This window comes from Terrapene carolina, unplaced genomic scaffold (genome assembly GCF_002925995.2).
Source record: "Terrapene carolina triunguis isolate 2854851 unplaced genomic scaffold, T_m_triunguis-2.0 Scaffold558, whole genome shotgun sequence".
Taxonomy (NCBI): Eukaryota; Metazoa; Chordata; order Testudines; family Emydidae; genus Terrapene; species Terrapene triunguis.
In genome coordinates, this window is record NW_020664909.1 from 14,735,775 (window position 1) to 14,746,748 (window position 10,974).

The following is a 10,974-nucleotide window of genomic DNA, read 5'->3' on the forward strand; positions in this document are numbered from 1 at the left end:
GAAGTGCCGCCGAAGAGGAAGCGAAGGACTGAAGGCCCCGCCGCCAAATTGCCGCTGCAGTCCCAGATGTGCCGCCCCAAGAATGGATGGACTGCTGCCCCTTTCTATTGGCTGCCCTAGGCACCTGCTTCCTTCGCTGGTGCCTGGAGCTGGCCCTGCTCCCTCCCCGTGCAACACGCTCTCCTTGGTTTGCTCAGGTCTGACATCAACAGGTTCCCCTTGCGCAGGAAGCATGAACCTTTTGGACAGCAGTTTCTAATGCCTCTTTACCTACGGAGCAAAAGGGACTTTCCAGTTTCCACAGTACCACCCTTGGGAGAGTGTAAGTTTTGTGAAGAGTTCAGACAGTTTCTATTATCATTTAGATAATGGCATACAGAGTACACTTACAAAGTTTGCAGATGAGACCAAGCTGGGAGGGGTTGCAAGTGCTTTGGAGGACAGGATTAAAATTCAAACTGTTCTCCTTTGATGAGGAATTTCCATTGCTCCAACTCGTCTCCCTGCAGTCAACTTTGGGGGGGAAACCAGTTTCCTCTAGCATATGCATTGTTCTATCAGCTCAGGGTCAATCCATGTGAACCATTCTTGTCATTGTCTTGTAGCTGCTTCCAGACAGGGAGTGTAATACAGGAACCAGCCATTTTCTGACAGGGACTACGCCTATTCACAGTGAAGATTAGCATTATACACAGCCTTCATAATGTCAGTCAGAACTCATAAGCTGTATGAAGATCATTTCCCCAAACTGTCACAGTCTTCATCCCTCACCAGTAATAAATGATAACCAGTTATGTTCCTGGTGAGGTCTTCCCTATTTGAGCAACAGGGGAGTTAGTGGAGCTGCTTTCCTAGAAGATTAATCTGTGCACTGATCCTGCAAACACTTAGACAAGTGCTTAACTTTACACACACATGTGATTGCACTGACATTAATAGGGCTACTTTTGAGCAGAGAGCTAAACATGTGCATAAGTGTTCACAGGATCAGGGAACTATAGGAGGAAAGTTGAATTCTTGCCCTCCATCTCTGGATCCCAAAAGTGACCTCTTGGATCACCTACACTGCCTGGTGGAGAAGAGGTTCTTGGCATGGACAGGCACATTTTTTGATGGCTTGGGGATTAAAGTATTTGAACAGGAGTTGGGAGATCCAGGTACTCTTCCTGGCTCTGCTGCAGTCTTGTTATGTGACTTTGACGCAAGTCACCTAAACTCATTCTACTAATCATCAATTTCCCCACCTGAGATATAGGGATAATACTTAATTGGAGGTGTTGCATGGAAAACACTTAAAGATCCTTAGATGGGAGCACTAGAGAACAGAGCAGAATTTCTACTCTGTCCACAATCTGGATTCCTCTATGTCCAATAAGCCATTTTAGAAAGGGTCCCTCCAGTTTCCATCACCTGCAGAGCAGAAGAGAAGCCTATAAATTTTCTACCGTTCCCTTAATGATTCAAGAGATTGCTCATGCTTCCTTCATCGCCCCTACAATTGAAGGGATTCCCCCCCACCACCACCACCACAGTACAGAAGTGTATTTCTAAGCTTTATCTAGGTATGTATGACCCTCATCACTGTAGTGTCTGAGCACCTTGCAATCATTCATGGACTTTATCCTAAAGTTGGGAGGTATTATCCCCATCTCCCGGAAGGGGGAACTGAGGCATGGGGAGGATCAAGTGACTTGCCCGAGGTCACGCAGAAAGTCCATCACCAAATTTGGATTTGAATTCAGGTCTCCCAAGTCCCATTCCAGTGCCCTACCCATAAAATCATTCTTCCTCCCTATCTCACTCCATGCTATTTGCCTCCTCACCTACATAGCAAAGGGGACTTTCCAGTTTCTACAGCACCACCCTTGGGAGAGTGTAAGTTTTGTGAAGAGTTCATACAATTTCCATTATCATTTAGATAGAAGCATACAGAGTACACTTATAAAGTTTGCAGACAATACCAAGCTGGGAGGGTTGCAAGTGCTTTGGAGGATAGGATTAAAATTCAAAGTGATCTGGACAAACTGGGAAAATGATCTGAAGTAAATAGGATGAAATTCAATAAGGACAAATCCAAAGTACTCCACTGAGGAAGGAACAATCAGTTGCACACATACAAAATGGGAAATGACTGCCTAGGAAGGACTACTGCAGAAACAGATCATAGTGGACCACAAGCTAAATATGAGTCAATAGTGTAACACTATTGCAAAAAAAGCAAACATCATTCTGGTGGGATGCATTAGCAGGAGTATTGTAAGCAAGCCACAAGAAGTAATTCTTCCACTCTACTCTGCACTGATTAGGCCTCAACTGGAGTATTGTGTCCAGTTCTGGGTGCCACATTTCAGGAAGGATGTGGACAAATTGGAGAAAGTCCAGAGAAGAGCAACAAAAATTATTAAAGGTCTAGAAAACATGACCTATGAGGGAAGACTGAAAAAATTGGGTTTGTGTAGTCTGGAAAAGAGAAGACTGAGAGGGGACATGATAACAGTTTCAAGTACATAAATGGTGTTAAGTATCAGAGGGGTAGCCGTGTTAGTCTGGATCTGTAAAAAGCAACAAAGAGTCCTCTGGCACCTTATAGACTAACAGACATATTGGAGCATAAGCTTTCGTGGGTGAATACCCACTGCGTCTGACGAAGTGGGTATTCACCCACGAAAGATTATGCTCCAATACATCTGTTAGTCTATAAGGTGCCACAGGACTCTTTGTTGCTTTATAAAAGGTGTTATAAGGAGGAGAGACAAAGATTATTCTCCTTAATCTCTGAGTATAAGACAAGAAGCAATGGGCTTAAATTGCAGCAAGGGAGGTTTAGGTTGGACATTAGGAAAAACTTCCTAACTGTCAGAGTGGATAAGCACTGGAATAAATTGCCTAGGGAGATGGTGGAATCTCCATCATTGGGGATTTTTAAGAGCAGGTTGGACAAACACCTGTCAGGGATGGTCTAGATCAGGGCTAGGCAACCTATGGCACGCGTGCCGAAGGCGGCATGCGAGGTGATTTTCAGTGGCACTCACACTGCCCGGGTCCTGGCCACCGGTCCAGGGGGCTCTGCATTTTAACTTAATTTTAAATGAAGCTTCTTAAACATTTTAAAAACCTTATTTGCTTTACATACAACAATAGTTTAGTTATATATTATAGACTTATAGAAAGAGACCTTCTAAAAACGTTAAAATGTATTACTGGCACGCGAAACCTTAAATTAGAGTGAATAAAGAAAGACTCGGCACACCACTTCTGAAAGGTTGCCGACCACTGGGCTAGATAATACTTAGTCCTGCCTTGAGTGCAGGGGACTGGACTAGATGACCCCTCACTGTACCTTCCAGTGCTATGATTCTACCACCAGGGTTTTACAGATAATTTTTTAACCAGTCGGGAGCAGGGAACACCACTCACCATCTGCCTGGCCATGAGAGTGCTGCAGCTCACTGTCTGTATCATGAAACAGGTGAGTTTTGAGGAGAGACTTGAAGGATAAGGTGGTGGATTTGCAAACTTTGAATGGGAGTATTTCCCACTTGTAAGGGGTGGCACAGGAGAAAACACTTCCTGGAGAACTGGGCAATGAGGCTGTCATTGCAGAGTGGTTGGGTTATAATATTTAGCAATGTACAAATGTTTTTTTGAAAACAAGCATTTTGATGGCACTCATCACCACAGGCATAGGGAATAGGAAGCAGTATTACTAACCCAGATGAAGTATGGCAGAGCTAGGCACTGGATTGGTGAGAGGAGGGTGTTTTCTTGTTTTTTTTTTTTTTAAGGGAAGTAATCCATCATAATATGAATTTTATTTTGGAAGTTTTTCTTATGTTCACTAGAGGGCAGCACAGGCAAGTAATAAGGAAGCAGGTGGAAAAACATCTTATGAGCTGAATACCTAAATGGTTATTTTCTTAGTAACATTGTGGCTGGGCATGGGAGAATGAGGCTTACTTGTATTTTGATCCCATATTTATATTCCAATATAAATCTAAGACCCAGGAGCTGACTATATAGAGCCTTTTTTTTTAAATGGTCTCCTCTCTATTTTCTAAGTTTCTTTCCTCTCTCATTTTTGTCTTTATTCTATTCTTGCTGTCCTCTCCCCGCCTGTCAGGTTCCTTCTGGCTCCCTCTGTCATATGTATGTAGCAGAGCATGTTTTTCTCACAGCCACGTAGCCCTCCCTCTGTGCAGCTCGCTCCATGAAATGGAGCTGAACAATTCCACAAGAGCAGCCTTTTTTTTTTTTAATGCCATATGCCGAGATACCACTTCTCTTATGATGTTGAATGCATTCATGCTGGAAACACTCTGACAATGGCAGCATTGTGGTGTTTCTGCCAATTCATATATGGATCAGAATGGGATTAAGGACTGAATATTAACGAGACCTAATATTTGGTTGCACAAATATTTTGAAAACCTGAGTCAAATTTGAGCTGATCCTGTTTGGACCCAGCCAAGACACACTGTCCTGGAAGTAGCACAGTAATTTTTCAAGAAGGAAGGAGATCATCCATCTATGTGCGATGAGTAAGCAAGGGTGGAACTGGGCTGGGTCACACCAGGTCAACGACCTGCCCCTCCGCTCCTTCTTTTCAGACTTCCATGTTCTGTAGAATCTACCTTTTTAAAAAAAATAATAAAAGCTAAATATCTAGCCCTTATAGACACTGATGTAAACCAGTGCAGTGAGTAATGCCTGCCGGGATTTGTAGAGAGCCTGAAATGACAGTAGCTCTGAGAGGCCGAGAGCTACCCCATTCCTCTCAAGGCTGTGTTCACCCAGCCAGCATGGGGATGCTCTAACTCTCAATGTTCTGAGCTATTCCGCTGCTGTCAAAACGGGTCTCATTTGAGTGGCACAAGTGGACGGTGCTTGGGAGATACTGCCACTTTTTCCCTAAGCTGACTGACCCATGGAGACAAAAGATTAGAGGGGTTAATCAGAGCACTAGGAGTGAATTAGTTTCCATAAAAAGGAAACTGATCCCACAGAGGCCAGCAGGACATCCAATGGGCAACAGGGGCTTGATCACTTGGTGATTACCTGTTCTGTTCATTCCCTCTGGGGCACGTGGCATTGGCCACTGTCGGAAGACAGGATACTGGCTAGATGGCCCTTTGGTCGGACCCAGTGTGGTTGTGCTTATGTTCAAGCTCCGGAGCAATGTCTGGTGGCGGGTGTAGGGCAAGGCAGCTTCCTCCCTGGCTCTAGTGACTGCTGCTCCTTCCTCTGCAGGAGGCAGTCTGCAGCCTCAGACAGACACCACTGCAACAGTTACACCTGGGTCACATTTTCAAGACATAAGGGCTAGAAAAAATAACAATACGACAGATGATTCCAGTGTCATCTCACGACTCTTTCCAGGAGCTGAGACTATAGACATGTGTCAGTTGGGCCTATGGCTTGATCTGGCCTCGCCAGGTGTACCTCGGAACCCCTCTTAGCCAGAGCCAAGCCTGAGGAGCCCAGCACGGCCCATGTGATCATATTTTGACTAGGTTCACAGTCTGCTGTGAATGGTTTCTTTTTGGCACTTTGGGTGGGTGGAGCTTGGCTTGCAGACAAAGCTGGGCAGTACACCACCAAACTCTCCCTTTCCCCTCATCAAGTCAGAGGGATTAGATCTGGTTAAAAGCAGGGGCTCAAGTGCTGGGGCTCGTGGTCTCTATTCTGTATGAACTCACTGAAAGACTTGCTCAAAGTCACACAATCTCTGTGCCTCAGTTTCCATACCTACAAATGGATAATCCCTATCTCACAGGGCTATTGTGGGGCTTAAATAAGTCTTATAATGTGTCTTGGGATATAGTATCCTATTCAGTAAAATCAAATGATTAATTCCGTGTTTTTTCTCTAAGTACAGCTATCGCTTTGCATATGGTCACAGCTGCAGGTTCTACTGCTGTCTTTGGTAGTGTTATGGACCGGGATGTAGGCAATCTGGCCTAGTGGTCAGAGCAGGAGTCAGGTCTAGTGATCAGAGCATGCAGCCAGGTTGGGGAACAAAGCCGAGGGTCAGCGCCAGAGTCAATTGCCGATTACCAGAGCCAGGAATCGAAGCTGAGGGTCAGAGCTGGGATCAGATATCAGCTGGCAGAGCCAAGGGTCAAGCCTGAGTCAGGGTCAGATGCTGGAGGCTTAGGTCAGAACCAGGACTGGTAACTGATGATTGGAGGCAAGGTATAAGGGCAGGAACTGGATAAGAGGCAAGGATCATGTTCAAAGCTGGAGCATGCTGGAAACAGGAGCAAAGGCAGGGGCAAGCCAGGAGCAGAGCAGGACTCAGGAACAGGGGTAGGTGCAGGAGGCAGGCACAAGCAGGGTCCAATGCAGCAGCCACAAGAAATCACCTTGTTGCTTAGACAAACTTCCTATGCTTCCTTCTGGCCAAAATAGCATGTTGGACAAATCAGTGGTGCTGGGCAATGCTCCCATCAGGGCTCCCCTGGGTGGTGTCTTGTCTGAGGCTATAGTCCTGCTAGCTCCTTGATCCACCAAGATTCAACAGACAGTGGGCAGAGGCCAGGATGCAGCAGCTGTCTGGGGACTCTCAGGCCTGCGTTCAAGACCCAGGACATCACAGGAAGAGCCATTCCAGAAAGTTCTTGAATTCAGTGTTTGCTGTGATGTTCATACCTTTTACTCTCTTGAACAGACTTGAGCATGACCCCGTCCATGCTCTTTGGAATGATATATTCCTGATCAGTGTCTTGCAGTTTTTAACTATTTTGATCATGGTCTAGTGCAATTTGTCACTGAAACAAGCTGATTCAGCTGAGACTGGGAAGGAAGCTAATCTTATACTTTGTATTATTAATTATTATTATTATTTTTAAAGGCATTAGGAGTTATCCTGGGGATTATGGACCAGCAAGTCTGACTTTGGTTAAGTTTGGTTTGCTAGCAGCTAAACTGGCTGGAAACGATAAGCTGAAACACATGGTGAACATGATATGAGAGGGACAAACCTGCACAGGAATTCCTTGAGGATCTCAACCAGTTATCGTTTATTCACTATTTTTAATAATACATATTTGGACTTTCAAGAAACCTTTCATAAAATAGTGTATAAGAGGCTATTAAGGAAATGCAGTAGTCATAGGGAAAGACACAATGGTTTAGAAACTGATTATAGCACTGCAAACCCCAAGCAATCAAAATCATGAGGCAGACCCTCCCTCCCCCCAAATCATTAGAAATAACAGTTCTAAGATGTCAGTTCTGCTTATTTGCCTTCTAGTGTTTTTAATCTTTGGAGTAGCTTTTCTCCCAACCATGAGGGCAAGAAACGTTCACTAAAACAAAAATAGCGGAGTCTCACAAAAATCCAGTGATTCCAGGAGCTGGGGCTTTAAGACACAGCAGATACTATGGGACACCACTAGGAACTACAGACGTACGAAGGAACTGGCAGCATGAGGACAGATTAAAGTAAGTGTAAATAAAGGGCAAGTGACGCACATTGGAAGGAACAGTTTGAACTACTCCGACACATTGATGCATTCTAAATTAACTAATCTCAGAAACCAGATCTAAGCGTCATTGAGGACAGCTCGATGGAAACATCTGCTCGATGTGCTGGTCAAAGCAAACAAGATGAGAGGTTATAGTAAGGAAGGGATACAGAATAATACTCAGTATTATATTGCTATTATATAAAGTGATGGGACAGCTTCACTTTGAAAATTGGGCTCAATTCTGATCACCCCATCTCAGAAAGGCTATAGCAGAAACAAAGAGTCTAGAAAAGGGCTACAAAAATTAGATGCATGGGTAGAATTTGGTATGAAGAGAGATTAAAAAGATTGGGACTGCAGGACTAGGGGAGTAGAAAAATAAAAGGTGACATGATTCAGAGAGAAAATGAACAGTGTAGAGAGAGTAGATTGGGAGTTCCTATTTGGTCTCTCGAGAAACAAGAATAAAGGAGATACCCAACAAAATTAAAAGGCAACATTTCTAACTGATAAAAAGACATTCTTTATTACATAAAGCACTTTTGAGATCTACTGATGAAGAGTGCTATATAAGAGCTGGGCATTATTATAACGCAATTAACCTGTGGAACTCATTGTAACATTGATACTCAGATACCTGCTGAACTCTTAATGGATAATGAGAACACCCACAGTTATTAGACGGGATACAAAGTTATAAAGGCTATATACTCTTCTGTGTGAGGAAACCACCATCCACCATGGGCTAGGCAGAAATTGCCCTTATGAGCAGGATATCTGTGCCCTCCCCCACTCTACTAAAATGCGCCTATTATAGAGTTTCTTGAACTTCCTTGGAAGCATCTGATACTAGCTATGGTTGAAGAGAGGATACTGAATTAGATGGACTGTTGGTATGGCATTGCCTATGTTCCTGTCCCATGTTCCTCAATTTTAAGACTAGAAACTAGGAACTTCTGAAGGAGATTCCCTGCTCTGACTCTTAACTCCCTCTGTGCATGACCTTGGGCAAGTCACTGAACCTTTGAGTGAGATTTTTTAAAAACACCTAAGTCACTTAGATGCTTTAAGTCATTGCTTTTCAATGAGACTCATGCTCCTAAGTCACATAAGGTAGGATTTTCAATAGCACCGATGTCTAAATTGTACAGATGGGAAAAGGAAGCCATAAAACTCTCCCAGGATTAATCAGTACTCTGTATCTGCCAAACCCTTACCAAACATGAATGTTACTATTATCCCTTTGGCTGGTTTTCCAACCCTGTTCTTTTTAGTTTACATTTTTGAATACAGAGTAGTCACTTGTGCCTCTATAGTTTTCCAGGTAACTTTAGATCATATCTCACTCCTTGCTGATACCTCCAGGAGTGCCAACTGCTTGCTACGTTCTCCATCCTTTGTGCCATCAATGGAAAGTAAAAAACCTGGATATCCACTGTTGCTTCCTTCCTAAAATTTCCTAAGAAAGGATTGGTTATGACTGAGTGAGGGTTGGCAGATTGTTAATTAATATTGTACCAACAGGGAGGCATTAATAGTCCTCATCAGCAACAGTGCTGGGTACAGCCCAACCTTTTGCCAGCTATGAGATGTGTGGGTTCACTGGTACAGATTTCTCCCTGGGGCCCTCAGAATCTCTGAATGAGACTTGAACACGGAGTGTGGTGCATTTGGTCTTTCCTGGACTGGCATTGCTTTCTGGGTACCAGAGCAACATTCCTGAATCTGATCAATTTTGTCTGCAAAACAAGATGAGAGAAACATTCAGCCATGAGACTGGGAAACAATTCTTATTTGTAGCCCCTAGGTGCTACTTCAATAGTCATGGATCAGGGCCTCACTGCGCTAAGCACGGTACAAATGCATAACAGAAGATATGTCTACACAGCAAAAGCTGTGCATGGCCTAGTCTACCTGAGCTAGCTTGAATCCAACTAGCAGGGCTAACAATAACAGCCAAGACCGCATAGTGTGGACTTCAGCACAGGTAGTACAAGCCCGGCATGGACACTGCTTGTGTACTTGGCTCACTCTGAAGTCCATGCTGTGCTGTCTTCTCTGCTATTATTATCTGCACTAGTTGGATTCAAGCTAACTTAGGTCGGCTAGACTATGCACAGCTTTTGCTCTGTCAACATACCCAAAGAGGCATTCCCTGTCCATAGACTTTACGGTCTAAGTCCTGGTCTACACTGGGGGGTAGCTGAAGTTGACGTACTTAGATCTACTTACCGCGGTGTCTTCACTGTGGTAAGTCGATGGCTGACGCTCCCCCATCGACTCCGTCTACGCTTCTTGCTCCGGTGGAGTAGCGGAGTCGAGGGGAGAGCACTCGGCAGTCGATTTATCGCATCTATAAATCGACCCCTGCTGAATCGATCGCTGTCCGTCGATCCTGTGCAGAATGTAGACATGCCCTAAGTAAACTTAGGTTAATCATTTGGCCACCTAGTAGGAACAATCCTGCTTATGCTGCAGTGGAGAAAAAGAGACTTGTATCATGGCTGCTGCATAGACTTGTAAGATCCTAATTCTACAAGCAATTATAGCTCTGCTACCGTTAAGGCTGAGTGTGACTTTTAAAAAGATGACTCTTCTAAATACTCTAAAATCTGTGTGCTCTCTCAGATTGTCGTGAACTTTGCTGTGCCTCATGGGGGCATGTGGTAGCATTGGTAGTCCAAATGAGAGGCCATTTGAGCCAGGGGTTCCTGAGATAAAGGACCTTAAAAAAAAATCTTGTGTTCCTGAGATACAGCCCCGTTAAAAAAATCATGTGTTTTACAAGCAGACTCTAATTTTACTTTAGAAGTATTGTCAAGGAAATTAGCATTAATTAAATAGAGGGAAGATGAAAGACTCTAGTAAGCAGTTATGGTAAATATAATAATGAGTCATACTCTTCACCCATTTCCTAAACAATGGGACTGAGTGTGAACAAAGGAAAGCAAGTCACTGGGTCATGTAGTCAAGTGGTTCCTGATATACAGCCCTCTAACATGAGCTGCTCATAAGATTTTCAGAGTCTTATAATTTTGGGAGGGTGTAGAGCTAGGCCAACAGGCGAATTGGAGCAGTGTTTAGGAGCACTGGCACAGTGCACCAAGATGTTGGGGGTGCCAGGTGGACCCTGTCCTTTTGCCAATCTTACAACTATGCTCTGGTACAACTACTGAGGGGCCAGAACACACCAGACAATGATCCCTGTTAGTGCAAGGAATTATTCCAACATGGTTTTTGAAAACCCACTTCGATGACTAGAGCTTTGACAAAGAACAGGGTTTCCAAAACTGTCATTTTTCTATTTCTATTCATTTCCCTCAATGAATAAGGGATCGTTCTTGAAGGAACCTTTGCTCTCTGGGAGTGTAAAAGTGCGGACAGAGCAGAACCATAGGGGAAGAAAGTATGGCACTTTCCCCTCCCATGACATACATTGGGTGGTGGGAGGGAAGGGCAGTGAAAACATCTGTGCCCTCCCCCACTCTACTAAAAATACCCTCCA